The sequence below is a fragment of the Sciurus vulgaris genome (assembly GCF_902686455.1).
Source record: "Sciurus vulgaris genome assembly, chromosome: 5".
Taxonomy (NCBI): Eukaryota; Metazoa; Chordata; class Mammalia; order Rodentia; family Sciuridae; genus Sciurus; species Sciurus vulgaris.
In genome coordinates, this window is record NC_136465.1 from 42,983,757 (window position 1) to 43,003,494 (window position 19,738).

Consider the following 19,738-nt stretch of genomic DNA (forward strand, 5'->3'; position numbering starts at 1 on the left):
TTCAAAGGGGATTTCTATTTTTTTAATTTTTAGCTTTATTTTATTTGCTTATTTTTATGCGGTGCTGGGGATCGAACGCAGTGCCTCACGTGTGCTAGGCAAGCACTCTACCACTGAGCCACAACCCCAGCCCAGGGTTTCATTTTTAAGCAAGATTTTTCTACACCAGATTGCTCTTCTGTTACATGTTAGGCTCCTAGCACATGTGACTTTATTTAATCCTCACCACCTCTCAGAAGAAGCATCCCATTTTCAAATGATGAAACTGAAGCTCAGATTTTTAAGTAACTAGATCAAAATCACCGAGCTAGCTTTCGACCTGTGTAGCTTCAAAGTCATCTTCTCCTCTATATCACACAACATAGAAGCTATGAGAAATGCAGAATTTTGCCTGCTCCTAGGCTCTCACCTTTCACTCAGCTGATGAAAGAAAAATTAAAGGTGATCAAGATGTTACCAAAAATATATCTGAAAGATTTGGGAAGTTTTAAACTTCCTCTCCAATAGATTTTAGCCTTTCAAAGTCACAAAAACCACTACTGCCTGAAGGCTGAAAATATAATAGTTACCAGAATGTAAGCAGTAGAGAAAATCTGTTTTTAAAAGATGAAGAAAACTAGATAAGAATGATGACTTACATCTGTACTAAAAATCTTCCACTTATTAAATATCATTTCTTCTAGCTATAAAACCTCCCATGATGGAATATAAGAAGGCCACCTACAATAAAGAGCTGAAGAATTTTACTAAAATAAAACACTTGCTGAAAATTGGACATATTTCACAATTTATCTAGTTCATTCCGAATCCATTTTCCAGCTTCTCCAATACCTAACGTTCTCAATTCTTTCCATCATTCTGAATTCAAAACGTCATTTCAGAACAAATTAAGTCTTTTGGCCCTCCAAGTCATACTTTCATGTCTTCATTTTGCTTAAGGTTTTATTTCAAATGACCTCTGGTTATATCAGGGATCTTCGCCTTCTATTGTGAAAAGATTTTGTGCCTAGAAATAACTTAAGTTTTAGTTAAAATCAACAGGATTTTCTTAAGACTACTGAAGGAATGTGTATCTGAAGTAATGAAAAGGAGTAACCAGGTAGAGATATTAGATACATATTTACTGTGTCATTTGACATTTTCTTGGCAGCCCACCTAACACTCAGCCGATGTCACTCCTTAACAGCCACTGTTAAGGGGAGAGCAGCTTGGCCCAAAATGTAAATTCTGAGATCTAAACTCCATAAAGGGGGGGATTTCGGCTGTTTTGCTTTCTGGTGTATCCCAAATACCTAGCAAGTGCTTGACATATAGCACGCACCAAAATATTTCTTGAGTGAATGCATGCTTGGCTAGACCCCCATATTCTTCTTAACTGTTAAACCAAGTATGCCAGTACAAAGTGTGAATCAGGAGAGGGTAATGGGCCTGGATACTATGAGCATTACTTGAGCAATGAAAGAAACTGCAGGTGTTTGGGAATAATAAGCAGAGATGGAGCTGCAGTCCAGAGAGGAATCAAGCTCTTGAATTCAGCCAATAAGCTCTGAGAGTTACTAGTCAAGCCATGTGAGTCTGCACACGTTGCTAGAGTCTCAGTCTTCTCATCTTTGAACCAGAACTCAGAACTATTTTAAGAATTAAATGAACAAGAAAATTGTCTGACAAACCTCAAGGACTTTTAGAAACAGAAATTAATATTATTTCTACATTAAGCTTCCTTTCATTCTCAGGAAAAAAAAAATCAGAGAAGAGATGAGAACTTTATATCTGTAAATGGCAATGTGTATGAAGGTAAGAACTCTCTATTACCTTAGAAGACAAAACTGTAAGTAAAGGATACAAAGAGTAAAATGCTGGCCCAATAAAATGCAGATGTCCCTAATAAAAAGTGTTCTTACTCATATGAAGCAGCCTATGAATAAAGGGATCAGATTTCTGTCATGATTTAAAAGAGGACCAGTGAACCAGGAATTGTGGAAACAGTTTTAGTTGAAAAAACATTCAACTAAATGTTTAGCTAACTAGACATTAGCTAAAATATCTGTCAACTCAGATTCTGTGATTCAGTGATAGGATTTCTTTTTTGTGGCTGAAAAATAAGGCTTAGCTTATGGTTCCCTGCAGATGTACAAGCCAAGAGTCAAGAGTGTTGGTAAGTAGTTTACACCAAAGTCAACACTGTCCAAGAATTCACACACACTCCACCTAATATCCTTGTCCTCCAAAAAAAGTGGCAGTCATATAAATCCACAAGGATTAGAAAAATTTAAAAACTATGAGGTATATCTGCCTTATTGATGCACTCTGCAAAAGTGTCAAGGGGCCTTACACCATGACTATTTGAATCAAATAAATATTGATTTGATAAACCTTTCTTAAGTTTAAAGTTTCATCTGATGCAACAAGTCTATTTCAGTATTAACAACTGTAATTTTCTTTTCTGTCCCTTTTTCCCTGTACTCCAGTGACACATTTAGCTCAGAATAGCAGGCACTGCCTTTAATTACAGTTCTACCGATAAGTTTATCCATCAGACATAAAGCAATTTCCTACAAGATGCTCCATCATTTACCTACTTAGCCCAATCCATGCCATCAGATACTGGGAATATCCAGATCCCATACTGACAGATTTCTTTTTATCCTTCTCTTCTCAGCCAAGTTTTCACGGAGTCTCTACTGCCTCTATCCTTCTAAGACACAAAACTGACTTTTCTTTCCATTCAAATGTGCTTCAAGAGAAATCCAGAAAACTTGTTATTCTAGAATCAGACAGTTTAAAGGGCTCAGCTCTCACTAGCTGCTACATACTCTCCCATCTTTCCATGCATTTTAAGGTGGGAATATGTATTTGCATTGCTTTCTACACCACATTAATGAGATCTAAAATAAAAATAATGGTCTTCTGGGTTGCAGGCTCACTCCACATCTACACTTTCTAGAATGTCAGGGATTTTGTTGATTTCTTTATAACGGTTTATCAGTCATTGCTTCCAATGCTCAATGTGTTTTAGGACACACGGAATTTTTAAATTGATCACTCTCTGGTTCAACAGTTCCCCAACTTCCTTCCTATTTTTCACTTCCTGCTTCATTTATTTATGTTACTTGCCTGGATCCAGAGAACTGGGACCAAATCAGTGGAGGCGAAGGAAGCCTAAGCAATCCTCAAAGGGCTGAGCCTGTGCCCTTGTACACTTTTCCTTCCTTTCTTCCTAAGGGTTGAGCTTGTACCCTCGAACACCCTTCCTTCCTCCCTCCCTTCCTTCCTTTCTTTCTTTCCCAGGGATTGAACCCAAGGGTGCTTAATAATTGAGCCACATCTTCAGTTCTTTTAATTTTTTACTTTAAGACAGGATTTGGCTAAGTTACTTAGGGCCTCACTAAGTTGCTGAGGCTGTCCTCAAATTTACAAATCTCCTGCCTTATACTTCCAAGCTGCTGGGATTATAGGCGTGCATCACCATGCCTAGCGGAGCTTATATCCTTACTGGGAAGAGGGTGTCTTTAATATTTATAGGCACTTTTCAGGTTGAGATAAGCCCAGGAGTTTTTTTCTCCCTATGCTAATCACTATTTTATATATATATATATATATATATATATATATATATATATATACACACACACACTAGGAATATATATATTATATATATATATATATGTCCTAGGAATAAACTGAATATATATATATAAAATATATATATATATATATATATATATATATATATATATATCCTAGGAATAAACTGAAACTTCTTATATCTTGGAAAATAAAGGATTTAAGTTCTTTATGTGTGTGAATAAAGGTCAAGTGTTAGTTTTTTTTTTTTTTTTAATTAAGCTTAGAGCAAATTGGTAACTATAAAATGCTTTAACACTCATCAAGATGGCCACTATCAAAAGGTACAGAGAACAACATGTATAAGGATGTGGACACAAATTGGAACCCTTGTGTGGTGTTGGAAATATAAAATGGTGCCACCACTGTGAAAAAAGAGTATTGTGAACTCAAAAAATTTAAGACAATTACCATGCGCTCCAGCAATTTCATTTCTGGATATGCACCAAAAAGAAGGCAGGGTCTCAAAGAGAGGTTTGCTTGCCCATGTTTGTAGGAGCATTATTTACAATGGCCTTCCTCCACCAAAAAAGGAGAATTCCAAGTGTCCATCCATGGATAAAGGACAATGAAATATGGGTTATTCATCATTCATGCAATGGAATACGATTCAGCTTTAAAAAGGAAGCAAATTCTGACACATTTTGCAACACAAATGAACCTTAGGGACATTATAGTAGATTGAACGAGCCAGTCACAACATGACAAAGACTGTGTGGTTCCTCTTATGTGAGGTACCTAGGGTAGTCACATTCAGGGAGACAGAAAGTGGAATAGTGGTTGTCAGGGGCTAGAGTTTGTAGGGAAAGGGGAGTTAACGGGTATAGAGTTTCAGCTCTGCGAGATTAAAAAGTTCAGAGCTCCCCATCACAGGACAATGTGAATGCACTTAACCCTACTCTACCTCACACTTAAAAAAGCTTAAGGGCAAACGCTTATCGTATGTGTATAAAATTGTGGTTAATAGAAAACTAAAAGTAAAATACATTAGGAGGGTTGAGAAAAGATTATGCATTTTTGGCTCCAAATCACTTGGGCTTCTATTTTTTAATGATTTTAAAAATGATACTGGATTGTGTGACTCTGGGACCTCAGGGGAAAAAAAGCCACATCTTTTTAAATTCAGTTTTGGGTACAGACAAACTAATACAAGTTCCAAAAGCTCATTTCCTCTTGCATCTATATCTAAGTACACAGAAAAGTCCTGCACTTGCTAGGCATTCCATAGCTACTGAGCAGTCATAGTATTACAATCAAGAAAACAGATTATGAAGTTTAAAATTTATCTCTGAGCCAGAATGTCAAAGATTTCTAAATGTGATTTACTTAGAAGGACAGATTATTTTGTGAAACCAATGGTTCCACATGTCAGTTTGTCAGGAGGTAGTTTGTAGAAAGAATATAAACTTTAGTGGCACTAGAATGGGTTCTAACTCTAAATTTTAACTTTTAGGAGTCCAAGTTGCAAATGGGAAATTTTTAAAACTGAGAATGTTGCTGTTTACGCTTAGGAAAGTCACCAGTTCATTGACTTGTAACAGAAAAGTCCTTATAATATGGCCATTGTCCTTGAAAAACCAAATCTGAAACAAGTAATTGCTTATGTATAAGAAAATGTTAAATATACATATAACACTTTAATGCTTTAGAGACAGATTATACAGAATACAGAGGTAATTTACTGAATTCTATCTATTCTCTAAATCACTTGAACAGTAACAAAATAACAGAATTTTAAAAAGCAGCAACTGTATTAGTTCAATTCAAATCCTGCATTGAGCCCTTTCCAGCTCCATTTAAAAGTTACTCTGAAGCAATGTTTCCTTGCAAGGTTAACATGATGGTATAAATGGATGCAGATAAAGATTTCGAAAGAGTTACATGAACACACCCCCATATTCACTGTTTGGTTTGTTTCTATCCTCTGAAAAGCTTGTCAGTTATCCTAAAATTAGCATATTTACAGAAAGGATTGAGGGGAAAGGAGTGTAGAGAACTAGCAAGGGAGAGGACAGCAAGGATGTCCCACCTGTACCACAAACATGCTGAGTGCAGGCAGGCTCTTTCCACTTTGGCGCCTTCCCCAGAGCCTGTGCCACATGCACATAACCATGTTCTTCAAGGGTGATCTGATCCAAAGGAGATGATACAACCTCCATGCCAAGGGCAGTAGAGAGTTAAGGAACGCACCCAGAACAAGGTCTACAAAAGAGATCAGATTTGATAGGTGTGTCTCTGGTGAGCACCAGACTCAGGTTTAAGTAGGTGTCCCATTCACACACTCTCAAAGAGAAGAAAATGGAGGAGAGCAAGAGGAAAAGAAGGGGAAGGAAGGAAAAGGAAAACAACAGATGATAAACTAATCTTTCTTAAAACAGCCACCGCTCCAGGAATGTCACAGTTACCAATCAGGGTCACTAAAATCTGTGAGCAGCATCATACCCCTGTGGTCAGGAGAGACCACAGGACGCTATCGGTGGGAAAACCTACGGCGTAATGAATTAGAATAGCCGTGCACTAACTTAAGGGTTCTTCTGATGCTTTAACCACGCCGTCCCACTAGTCATCGAAATAGTTTGGAAAAATCAGCACTGTAGTATTGGGAGTTAAGAGGGTAAGGGGAAAAAATGCTTATTTCCTCCCTACAGTAATAGATATTCTCAATGTTTTATTGTCTTTAAATATGAAAATATTGTCATTTATATTACCAGTTGGGAAATTTTGAGTTTTCTGCAGGTAAGTCTGTACACAGTAACCAGCTTAGTCTTATAAACACATATGAGAAATGGTCAGACACAGTTCTGCTTGAAATGAAATGTACTGTATAGGCTGCTTCTAAGTCTAGAATCCCATGATTTGCTAATGCTAACAAGTAATATCATGTCTTTAAAGACATGGAAAATGTCAATCCAGGAAATTTAATAAAAAAATTTTTTAGATGTTGATAGACCTTTATTTTATTCATTTACTTATATGTGGTTCTAGGAATTGAACCCAGAGCCTCACACATGCTAAGCAAGCGCTCTACCACTGAGCCACAACCCCAGCCCCAATCCAGGAAATTTCAGATGTTCTATTCAAATGGACACTAGAGAAAAACTACTCCTTAACACATCGTTCTACATATTATCATCTTGTGGGAAGAGGGGGGCGGTAAAGAAAAACAAAGAATAATTTTTTTCTTTTATTTTATACTTAGTTTTTTAAAAAGAACATTCCCCCACTCCCTTGAAAGCAACCTGAATTCTGATTCATGCATACAAAATGAGAAGTCAAGTTACATTGTTCAATTTTTACTGATTCCCCTGGTCTAATATGTAATGCACGAAAACAACATGTGGTGAAGTAAAGGTCCATTGTTAAAATGGAGCGTCTGAATGTTCAACTACTATTGGTCCTGAACACTAGGGCTGATGTCTGCTAGTAGATCCTTTTACCACCACATGTGAAAGATGCCCATCATGCAAAGGCCAACATGCAAAGGCCAATCAACAGAAAGACAAATAATGGATTCAAGCTTGGATGCAAAACTGGAATGCACTAAATACTTCAAAACTGGATTTACAGAAATGATGTGGCTCTTTGTGGTTTTAAAAGTTTAAAATCCTTATAAATAGTACCTTCTGTTTTTAAAGTCACAAACATTTATCACTTTGCAAAAGAGACCAGGCATACATAGAGGTGGCAATACTGTAAAAACAGAAAAAATTTTAAAATAATTTGCAAGAACAACTTTTTAAAATTATTATTTTTTTAGTTGTAGATGAACACCCAGGGCCTCACATGTACTACACAAGTGCTCTACCACTGAGCCACAACTCTAGCCCACAAGAATAACTTTTAAAGCAGCAATGCTAGGTTGTTTGTCCTTCACATCTCTCTTGTGCTCTGTAGCAAGAAAGAGCAGAGCAATGTAAATATGCTATTCATTATCCAAAAAGTTCATATGAACCATTTCAGTGCAGATAAAATGCATTATCAACAGAAATTTTATGCAAAGTCTGCTTATTTTCTGTTTGGGTCACTGAACTAAGTGCAAACCATCTGTTACCTAGGAAAATAAGAAAAAAGTAAAAATCAACACAGCTTTCTTTTTTAACACACCCCAACAGCACTCCAAACAAGCACCATTTACAAGATTGAAATCCTAATGACTTTAAATAGCTTAAAACCTATATTTACAATACTTTTATGTTTTAGATTGGCTATATTTGCTCATTTTTCATAAATGTATGCCACTTAATAAAATTATTCCTATCTTAAGAATGTCATGCTACTAAAATGTCTTATCCAAACACATTGAGCTCCAAGAAATTTTTAAATATAAAAACCTTTCAGTTAAAATTGTATTTTGATCCCTATTTATAAAATTCCACATAGGCTGTGTACTATAGTTATTATGATTTTCTTTTACAAAAGCAGAATGGCCCGGTATAAATCAGGATGTTTTCCAAGTCAAAGTGCTTGGACTATAGTTTTCACCTGGTCCCTCACTATCTAACCTCAGCTGACTTACACCTCCATAGACCTCAGCTTCTTAACTTATAAAAAGAGAGCTCTAAAATGTCATTCTCAGGAGTTTACTTTCCTTCCAAATGCATCTAGCATTGTGCTCAGCATATAGGTAGTACCAGGAACTAGGAAACTCTCCACAGTCAAGGAGATGAGAATTGAACACTTCCAAAGCTTTAGAAAGTTCCCATAGGGCAGTTTTAAATATACTATTTAGAGTTTGAAATTCGAAACCAAATGCCATGCCCCAGAGTGCTGGGGATTCACTCCCCAAAACCTTAGACATGCTAGACAAATACTCCCTAGTTCCCATCATTTTTACAATAGTAAAATTAAACTTATTTCCAGGATACCAGGCCTTATTCACACGTCAACCATCTAATGAAGAAGTGATTTTGTTTCAAAGGTGATACTTACAGTTTCAGAAGAGTTTAAAACAGGGACCAGCCTTGATGTTTTCATAGCTCTAGTACTACAAATTTTATCAACACCCACAATTGTTCCTCAATGGCATGTGAATGTGTTTTGTGCTATTTTCTTGATGAATAGTGCACACATAAGCCCTACTCCACCTACACAACCACTAAATGTGATGCATTTTTTAAAGGTTTATTTTCCCCTTGGGGCAACAAAACATTACAAATCCTAACCATGCATCAAGCAAGAACTTCAGCAGAGAATCAACTCTAAAATTCCTCACTTTGCCTTATTATTACTCACTCAGCACATTATTAAAAACAAGGAAAAGGGCTGAGGATATAGCTCAGTTTGTGGAATGCTTGCCTCGCATGCACACGGCCCTGGGTTCAATCCTCAGCAACACACACACACACACACACACACACACAAACACAAAAGGAAAATGGAAAGCCATAGGTTTACAGGTTAAAAATGGACAATGCCCACAGTGATGCTTTAGTACATGACCTCTTTGGTTTTACTCTACTCTTTATTAATTTCCAGAGATTTCCACAAGATCCATCAAAGCAGCAAGAATGGATTTCATGATCACTCTAAAGATGTTTCAGCTTTAAAGAGGATATTGACTATTCCTATACATTCTTATTTTTCTTCCTGTTTATTGATACATTTACAAATACTCAAAATGATCTTGGCTAAAACTCAGAATCAAATTTACTTTCTCGTCCAGAGGCACATGTTGAAATCTGTGAGTCTCAGAATTTGGAGGAAAAGATGATGATGCAGGAAATGAAAGTCCAAAATGTTCCTTTGAGGTCAGGAACTGCTTCTAACGTGGTATAAATGAGAACGGTCATCCCAGTATCACCAGTGCAGCTCTTTGTTTCAGAGTGTCCTCCACTGACACTCCTACCCCAGAGACACTCTCAGTCCTTCCCTGAAGACCAAAAGCCATTTTAAATCAGCAAGAGGAAAGGATACATGACTAAGACCCCCATCCTGCCCCAAAGAATTCTCTCCTACAATATTTTTCCAAGGAGTTGAAATGGCTTCTGACTGCAAGGTTTTTATACTGGTTATTTAAAAAAAAATTAGTTGTAGATGGACACAACATCTTTATTTTATTTATTTTTATGTGATGCTGAGGATCAAACCCAGTGCCTTACGCCTGCTAGGTAAGTGCTCTACCACTGAGCCACAATCATGACCCTGTATCCTGGTATCTTAAAACAATAGCTGTCCACTGGTTGGTATTTACAGAATCTTAAACTTCCAAAAGTCTCACACAAAATTGTTGGGTGTTGAGGTGCAGTTTTATGTGCATTCTTTTTTTATGGGGAAGTGAACTGAGTGGATGGGAAGATACACTATTGAATCACAAAGTATCTATATAATCCCCCAAACACCATGAAAGCCATTTCTATACAGTACGGCTGCTGTGAGCTTAGGTTCTTTTTAATTTCACGGAATAGAAATATAAAAAGAATGGCAAGCATATTAGGGTAAAGGAAGAGCTCTGTCTCTGAACATCAAAGAATCTTATAGACCTATCTTACAGACACAAAGTACAGGTGAAATTACATAAGCTCAGGTAATAAATTAAACTGAATTAGTAGGTCACTAAACTAAACGTATTTCCTAACATTATTAGAAAAGATTGCTGAAAATTATTTCATTCATTTTCAACCTGAATCTCTTTAATTCTCCCACTTGATCCAGTTACCCAGTCCTTCAAGATCTGCAGTTATATTTCAGACAGTCAAACAGCATGGACTTGAAATTGTAAGTATTAACTATTCTACCTAACAAGAATGTGACCTTTAACTTCTCCAGAACTGTTAATGTAATTTTGTCTATATTATTTGTCTGTCATATACAAAAATGCCAAAGGGAAGAGGATTTAGGAGGAAAATAATTCTGAACATACATGGATTCTCCAAGGAATTAGTTTAGAAATGTAACAAAAAGATTCAATAAAGTTACTCTGGCAACTCAAAATGACCTCAATTTTATCCCCAAATGGAAACCAATTCTATTAATATTTGTACTTCCAATTATAATTACATAAACATTTTTAAATATCACTACAATTCAAGATTATAAATTGTGAAATAAAAAGCACCTTATGGAAAAAAAAAGATTTTCAAAACTCTGTTGTTTAATATGATCATTAAAGCAGACAAAAAATCTATACAGAGTAGCCTAAATTTTTAGGAATGAGTTTTTCCCAGAGAAATTCATATCCAAGTTGATACAAACTGTCAGGAAGTTTTTTATTTGAATTTTTATCAGAACAAATACCTAGGGTAAATTACAAACATCCTTTGAACTATTGACCCCATGTAAAAATACTAAGTGCCCTTTATTTGAAGAGACCAAGAACATTGTTGAAGTGAAAATACAGTAAATTTCGGGGGGGGGGGGATAAAAATCCATATCTGGAAAAAAGCCATCCTTCTAAAGGAAAGGGGAAAATTTACTCAATAAAAATATTCTTTACTTGAAGGAAAAACACAAAGAAGAAGAATTTTGAAGATTTTATTCACTGATTTATTTAGAGGAAGACCATTTAAAATCTTATTGTCACTTAAAATATAATATAATGAATGTTTACCCGGTACCTAACCCAAGAACTAAAATGACAGATATTTATTGGCCATTGATGAGCCAACAATGTCAAGAAAACAGTGTGTGGCCAAGCATGATGAAAGGAATTCTGAGTACCCAAGGGCCATTAAACAAAATATTTGGGATGTTTTTTCAACTAGAAGAAATGAACTCACTCCAACATTCCTTTAAATAATTTGCCTTGTACACTGAAACATAAATTAATTTCTTGTGTACTCCCCATTAAGCCCCCATCTCAGGAATGATTACCAAGATTTTTCTTAAAGAACCAGAAACCTGGAAGTTGAGGCAGTGGTACACATTCATTTCTTCATGGATGACTACACTGTTTCCAAGAGAAGAGCTATGTCTGAGACGAAGTGAAGGATACAGGAAAATATTCTTAAAAAAAAAAAAATATATATATATATATGTATGTATATATTTAAGTGCATATATAATATATATGTATGTTTAAGTATATATATAATATGTATATATACACATTATATATATGTTTAAGTATGTATATAATATAGGTAAATATATTTATATAAATTTATATTTATATAAATATATATAAATAAATATATACATATATATTTACCTAATAACCAATGGTAGGTCACTAAACTGAATGCATTTCCTTCTAACAAAGAACTCTTTCCCCTCGAACATGGAATGGACAAGAATGTCTTCTACCTAGAACATGGAATGGACAAGAATGTCTTCCACCATCAACAATTTGTCCATGCCAAGCTGAAAGCCAAGACTGGAAGATGCTGACTGCTTTCTGGGTGGTCTTCAGAGGGTCTCCTGCTGCAGCAGCAATAATACAAGGGATAGCTGAAAGCTTCTCAGGATTTGTGGGTAGTAAATTCACTAAGTTTGTGTAAAATCAAGCTTGCTTAGTGTAACAATTCAAATTACAGAAAGAAATTAATTTCACATTCTTAATTTGATTGCAATTTTGGAATTTTATTCTTTGTGATTTCCATCTAAAACATAATCTCTTGGGTGGACACAGTGAAGCAACACCTGTGATCCCAGCTACTCAGGAGGCTGAGGCAGGAGGATTGCAACTTTTTATGTGTGAGATCCTCTTTCAAAGTAAAAAACAAAAATGCTGAGGATGTAGCTCAGTGGTAGAGTTCCCATGGGTAAAATCACCAGTACCGCAAAGTAATAAAAATAACAACTAAATAAAATGTAACCTCATTATACATTTTAACTTTTCTCTCGGATCTTTCAAGAGTTAAAATTTCAGTTAAATACAATTTTCTAGAGCCCTGAGGTAATAAATTATGAGAAATTCTGCTAAATCATTAATAAGGATTAGTCCTCCCCCAATGCAAATTTTGGCAAAGAACTGCTCAGACAAAACTCAATTCCTCAGGACCCAAGTTTCACCAAAAAGCAACTGGTAGTGGTTTTAAAATAAGAATAACAGTACTGATGATGACAATACCTAAGTTTGAATATTTAGTCTTTTTCAGGAACACAGGACATATTTTTAGAAAAATGTTTACAATAGATTATTACCTCTCCTCTTCAGTTCTCTGTATGGTTTATTCTCCTTGAACTCTAAGTGGACTTATTTCCTTTACTCAATATCAACACCCAGAGACAAGAACCAAGCTACTTATTCTGTGCTTCTCTACAGACTGTAGATCCAGATCACAGTCACATACAACACACATTCATTCATCATGATGGATGAACTAAACTTTGATGATGGACAACTTCATAGGATATTCTTGGAATCAAAGTTACAAAGTCCTATTTCCTATTCCAAGGGAATTCCAAAGTATCAAAATGTCACTCAATAATTTGGTTGCACACACAATTACTAAATACTATATAAATTTTGCATATGAGTAGTGGTACAATTTGCAAAAATCAAATTCAGTTGTTTCCACTTAAATGCATACTTTCTTTGAAAAACCATACAGAATGAATGGTGAGCTGGGAGATTGTAACAAAGAATCCACTTTCTGGTAAAACAGACACTGCATGTGATACATAAATGAGCTCTGAGTCCTGCCACTCAAGTATATTTCAAATTCTAAAAATTCTAATGGGATTTTTTAAAAAGCAGAAATGGTATTGCATTCAGAAACACTGCCCAATAATGAGGAAATTGCAAAGAGATTATTACTTTTTCCATATAAATTAACTGTTAATTCCACTAGTGGCTACCGCCAGTCACCATTTACCAAGATGATATGGCTAGACATCACAGACAAGGCAAGAAAAGATCCTAGTTAAACAATCTATCGTTTTTGTCATGATCAAGGTATCAACTCTCACATTTTTCTGCCCAGAGAAGTAAAATCAGTAAAAAGCGAGCTTTAATTTTTACTTTATGACTTGATGTTCTGAAGAGACAAACATCTGTTTTTCAGAGGAATCTACTTATCTTAAATGTGACCCCTAGAGTAGATACCAGTACAGTACAAAATGAAGTTATCTGGATCACAGCCTTGTTTGGTCTCCCCAGTGACCGCAAGCTCTATATTCTGATCACTAGGTCTCCCCTAGAAAGAAGTGAGCTTTGATGGGGAGGACAGCACTGTATTTGATACAACTATATGTATAGGGAGCCTTGATAAAGCCAAAATGGGTTAAGGAGAGATCTTTCTCCCACAAGTGTGGGAAAAACTAGTTTAAGAGTCAACAAAGGACATAAAAATTCTTTGTTGTGTATTATTCACCAAATATTCCAAAAATGAATATAACAGTGCCTTTTTTTTTTTTTTTTTTAAACTCCTGGAAGAAAGGTCATGGAAAGTTCTTATCTCATTTGCCTTATTCAGAGGTGCTAGCACACTGCAGCACTTTTTTTATTTTCCTACGATGTGCAGGTATAGATTCATATTTTATTTCATTTTCACTTTTAAGGGATAAAATCCAATAAGGAATAAAATCCAATACATGACATACTTGAGCTAGATGATCTGATCTTGGGTGAATAAAGTTCTGTGTTAAGAAAAACCAAGATTTTCAGCAATGTGTCCAATCAATACACACCCAGAAAAATAGGGAACCACAGATCTGTCTGAAGACAGAGATCCAAACTAAGCCTAAATAAGGACAAAAGAGATGTGATCCACATATTTGAATCCAGTCATTTAAGCAATAGCCACATTCACACATACCTTTTATTAAGTCAATACTAATTATACTTACCTGTGAGAAGGTTACCATAATGGCAGTAGAGGTCTTTCTTAGAAATACCTGAAGTTTAAGAGTCTATAAGCATGTCAAAAGCAACAGCATACTCCTTGCTTCCACAGATCAACATACAACAGTTCTGTTTACTAAGCTGGACAAGAAAAATTAATAGATGAATCATAGGCTGTGATCATTTTGACTAGCTGGTGCCTGAGGGAAATGAATCCCCATTTGTTTTAGTTTTGTCAAAATGGCATCCACATTTCCACAGCTACTACAACCACTTCTAAAACAGCCAGAAAGACAAGTAACAGGAAAATAAAGAAAAGTTGGGATAAATTTGTTATTAGCAGTCAAACAAAAATGCTAAGCACATGTGCTTTTAATGATGAAACAGTGGTATCATCTTTGTAAATAACCTTGTAGATGAGATGCATTAATGGCTTGCTTTCTGATGGCACACAGTTCCAACATAACCTCTTGGGAAGTGGTATTATTTTTATATAGTTATGACAAAATTTTAAAAACTGCTTTTTAACTCTCCATCAACAGAGAATTTCCCAGATGTGAAAATAATTATTAAATACCTCTAAGACTGGAGCTACACATTATTGTTCAGATGGTGGCATTTGTTCAACCATAGAGATACACTAATGTGTTATGAGACACACTGTGTTGCTAAAGTACAAGACAATGAAAAGAATAATTTATGAGTTTTTTTGTTGTTGTTCAAGGTTATATCTACATGGATCTGAATACTACATACAGGTTTAGAATAAGTTAAACACATTTTATAAGCCATTTGCAACAAGTGATACCACCTCAGTGAAACCTTAAGTATTCATTCATATTGCAAAGCACTCAAATGATGCATGCGTACCAAAAGTAAAAATTCAGAAATATATTCAGCTGAAAACTTTATTTTTGTTCAAAATGTTTGGAATCCAGTAAGCAATAAGAAGTTAGTCTTCGAAACCAATGTGTTCATACCCATTTTGGGAAAAGAGTGAAGCAAATAGCAATATGAGGGTGTTTTCAAAATTCTGTTTTTTTGAAAGTTGGTCACTGAAGGGCACAAAAATAAAGCCAGCAGATGGCTCTGAACAGACACACACAGGGCAGGGGGCAAACAAATATAACAAATCAGAAAGGAGGACATTAACTAGGCTAAATAAGTGAAGTCATCCGAGAAAATCTACAAGGGAAGAACCATTTGAAAACGTAGGGCCAAAAAAGAGAAGAAATGGCCACTGATGCAGTTTCCGTTTCTGGACAGAACAGTTAGGACAAACAATGAGCTATGAAAAAAGAAGAAATGGGGACCAGGCAATGTCACTCTGCAAAGGTGAGCATGTTCGTAGTGGAACAAACATGAACTTTAAAATTCTTCAGACCCATGTGTTCAAATGGCAAAAAGACATGGGAATACAAGATGAAAAACGCCAGGGTATGCTCAGACTTCTCAAATGACCACAGCTACCAAGTCTCTCCTCCCAGCTTCTATTCTCCTTTTACAGACTCCTAACTCTAAGTGCATTGACAATGACCTTAGACTCTGGAATCGAAGCTATGATGACATGCTAAACAAGTCGAGGATTCTGCAAAGAGAATCTCTGAAGATACCACATAGCTTTAGTCTGGTTTCCAAGGTCTGGCATACCCTAAAAGATTAAAATGGCTTTAAGGCAAATGACATTCACAAATTAAGGCACATAGAAATTTGAAAAATCAATATATACGTTTATATATAACATGGCCTCCCAGAGTCACCCTGGAGTAGCCAACTAGCAACATTTTAGCAAAGGGAGAAAAAAGATTCATGCTCTGCACTGAGAGATCATTTTCAGTCAAGCTTCAGTGAAGTTAGAAGAAAAAGGATTTAATATCACAAAGCAACCATAAGAAAGTATATAACAGAATGCTTTTTTCCTGCATATGTTTAGAGAAAGACAACAAAGATAAAACGTTTCACTTTCCTGAGGAAATAATTATTTTAATACTGAGGGAGGAAAGAGAAAAAAAAAAAAATTAAAACACTGGCTCAGGCAAGAATGAAAAATTATTAGGCCAGGGGCCACATACACTTACTGGATTCAGGTAGTTCTGTTCCAGTAAGATCTGAAGATAGTCCCAATACAAACATCTAGGTCAGTCTTATCAGTTCAAAATGAGTCACCTAAAACCCTCTTTTAAAGTTTTGCATAAACGTTTTAAAGTTTGAATAGAATGAACTTTACTCTTGAAATCTTGGTCGTTTCCACTTACAGAGTCTTGTATGACTGTGACTTTTGCAAAATGTATTTCTTTGATATAGTACGGTAGCATTTGTGTTACCTTATTCCATAGACTGGATATACGTGAACACTGAAAGTGGAATATTCCCTGGTTGAACCGACGTTCTGGGGCGACAGGCTTAGTATGATTCCCTAAGCTCAAGATGTGAATTTCCAAATCAATACTGAAAGCTTCACGAAATGGGCTTAAAAGATACCCCTTATCTCAAACACGTTTAAAACTACACCCATTTACTTTAAAATACCAATTTAAACACCAGGAGGGGCCATTTTACCTATCGTACTAGGTCCCCAGCCGGATGTGAAAAGGCTTCCAGCAACCCAAGCCACGTTCCAAATTTAAACCAAGAACCCTGCAGGAGTGGAAGGCTACTTCTGGGACCTCTCAGAAGTTCCAGAGGCAGGTTTGGCCTGCCTTTCCGGAAAGGGGTACCCGGGTCCCCTGGAACGAGAGTGACCCCATGGAGTCCCGGTGTCAGGCTCTCTCCCAGCTCTCGGGACTCGCGCAGCTGCTGCAGAGCCCGATGCGACTGGAGAAGGAGAGGCGCACCGCGGAGCGCAGCCCTGCAGGGTCTGCAGCTGCAGCCTCAGCCCATAGCTCCCGGGATCTCCTTCTAAGAGTTGCTGGAGCTCGGCCTCCGGGCAGCTGCGCGCAGCTGGACGCGGCCTGGGAGCCCCCGTCACACTTATTGCTCGCCGGCCCCCAGCGCCCAGGCCGCCTCTCCGTGTGGGGGCAGACTTGGCAACTTACTGCTGCGCTTGGACCAACCGAGGGGCCGGTGGTGGGCGAGCTTGTCTGCGCGCAGGGCTGGAAGTGGCTGGAAGAGCGGCTGCCACCTCGCTGATCCGCGCAGAGTAGAGAGCCTGGAGAGGAGCTGCACAAGGCGGGCTGGGCACGTGGGCGTCCCTCTGTGTAGCTGCTCCGGGGGCGGGGCAAGGGGCGGGGAGGGGCACCGCCTTCTCCAGCCCCCGCACTCGCCGACCCCCCACCCGGAGCCCGCCTCCCGCCGGGTCTGTCCAGCAGCTGGCCAATCCTCCGGGTGGGCGGCGTCCGGCTCTGCGCAGTTGGGATCGTCTGGGTCCCAGCGCTGGCACACGTGGGCGTGAAGTCGCCTGGCTCCCGGTGGGTGGGCGCCGACCTGGGAAGCAGAGCCTTGGCTGGAGGAGAAGTTCTCCATTTCGTTGGGGGTCGTAACCTTAGGGGCATTTCCGAAGTTTCTTGTAAATGGACTTTTCTTGGTCCCCTGTTTACTTTTCATTCTGAGAACAATTGGGAAATAAGAAAATATAGTTACATAGAAGCCTAGATGGTTGTGTTTGTCGAATAGTACTACTTCCACCACGAAAATAAAAGTTTGTAATGTGCGATTGGTATTTTGAAAACTCCAATAACGTGAGTAGGTGGGCTTGATTATTGGGAATGGGTCTCTAAGAAAATGGCATTTGCGATATCCAAGAGAGCAAGAGCAGAAGTTACACAATCAAGGTCTCTCATACTGTGCTATTGTTTACTTTGAGTCTCTGATAAGGTTAAAGTCGCAATGTGAAACTTGTTAATTTTAATCCAAAATGAAACAAAACACTGGCACTGAATTGAACAGACTATTATTTTTGTTTGGCAGATAGGTCTACCTTATTTTGCTTCATATTGACGTAACGTTGCTTTATTCATCAACTAGTAATAAATTTGGCATAGTGCCAGATTCATACTTTTAATGTGATACTCTAAACAGTTCTTTAAGGCACTTTTTACCAAAAGACTCTAATAAATGGTATGGAAGGAACTTTACCTCAGAAAATGGTACATGCACGAAATCCCAATTACTATCTTCAGAGTTCATGTACCCCTTATTCATCCATGGATTCCATTAAGGAATCCCAGGCCTAAATGGCATTGTGATTACTAGGGAATTATACATTCAAGTAAATGTTCTGAGTGATGAAGACTCTACTAATGTAAATTTATTTTCAAGGTATAAAACAGATTATTTATGCAAATTTTCATTAATAACATTGAGTAAAATTACAGGTGTGGATACTGACACCAAATCCCTATTCCAATTAAATCCCACAGCTAGGAGGCATTGCACAAAGGAGTGAAAACTAAAACACTCAAGGTGCTTCATCTAATTTTCAAGGGAAAGGATCTGCTCTAAAATTTTTCACTTGGTTTAAAGAAAATGAAATTTCTATTTTAAAATGTAAGACACTTTCCCTTTATTTAAATACACTGTTTTAATCTGTGATTAGGTTGCAGCACAACAATTTGGGATAAACAAATATATTCAACTTTTAGAAACTGCTGATTTTGTCAGAATACCAATCTTAGAGTTTATCCATTCTGCGCATCTGATTTTGGTATTTCCTGAGACAAGAACATAAGTATGTCCACATAACAATAAAAGGCATTTCATCTTTTAACAAAAATTAGCAAGTTCTTTCTAACAAGTTTCTAATAAGATTGCTGAGTATTTTGACACACTAGCCTTACTATATTCCATTTCTTATTTGATATTATTGATTACGTCTTTGGTAATTTCTCAGCTTTTAAACTTTGGGTAGGTGTAGAAAGAATAAGATGACCACAGATCTATTACGAGCTCTAACATGCGCTACTGGAGATAAGAGAAAGTGGAATAAAAATTTTAGAAGTGAAATTTTTTAAACAAATTAAACCTTTTTTTTTTTTTTTTTTTAAATCTGTCCAGGTTCCTTCTTAGAAATGAAACAGAAAATCCAACTTAGTCATTTTTCAGGAGTAACCAGATTGTTGTCTTCTGAGGATTTCACAAACAAACCTGAACTCCTGAGTTTATGCAATTGCAGGGAATTTCAAGGGACTGTTGTAGTTGAATATATTCCACACCCTGTCCTCCCACACTTGCCAAATACAACCCAAACTAAATCAAGTTCACAACAAAGGATTTGCTATAAGTATCGAGACTGAATGAGTTGATTATTATTAGTTCTGTTTTGTGACTTTATTATCTTCAAGCTAAAATACCCCATTTTTTCCCAAATGATTAGACACTGGATATTGATCTGATAGTTGAAAAGGCAACTTTCCATTGGTCGCATTCCACATTTGCCCATCCCTTAAGGTAAGC

At 36.9% G+C, this 19,738-nt stretch overlaps 1 protein-coding gene across 4 annotated transcripts in view; it reads right to left on the reverse strand.

Annotated features, from left to right (window-relative positions):
- SLC7A2 (solute carrier family 7 member 2) overlaps window positions 1-17,540 on the reverse strand; it is a 70,983-nt gene extending 53,443 nt beyond the window's left edge. The window contains exon 1 of one of the 4 annotated variants that reach the window (XM_079142743.1): window positions 17,383-17,540. The gene's annotated coding sequence lies outside the window, so the exon portion shown is untranslated. The other 3 variants (XM_079142742.1, XM_079142741.1, XM_079142740.1) reach the window with 3 other exon arrangements.
- Window positions 17,541-19,738: the final 2,198 nt, after the last annotated feature.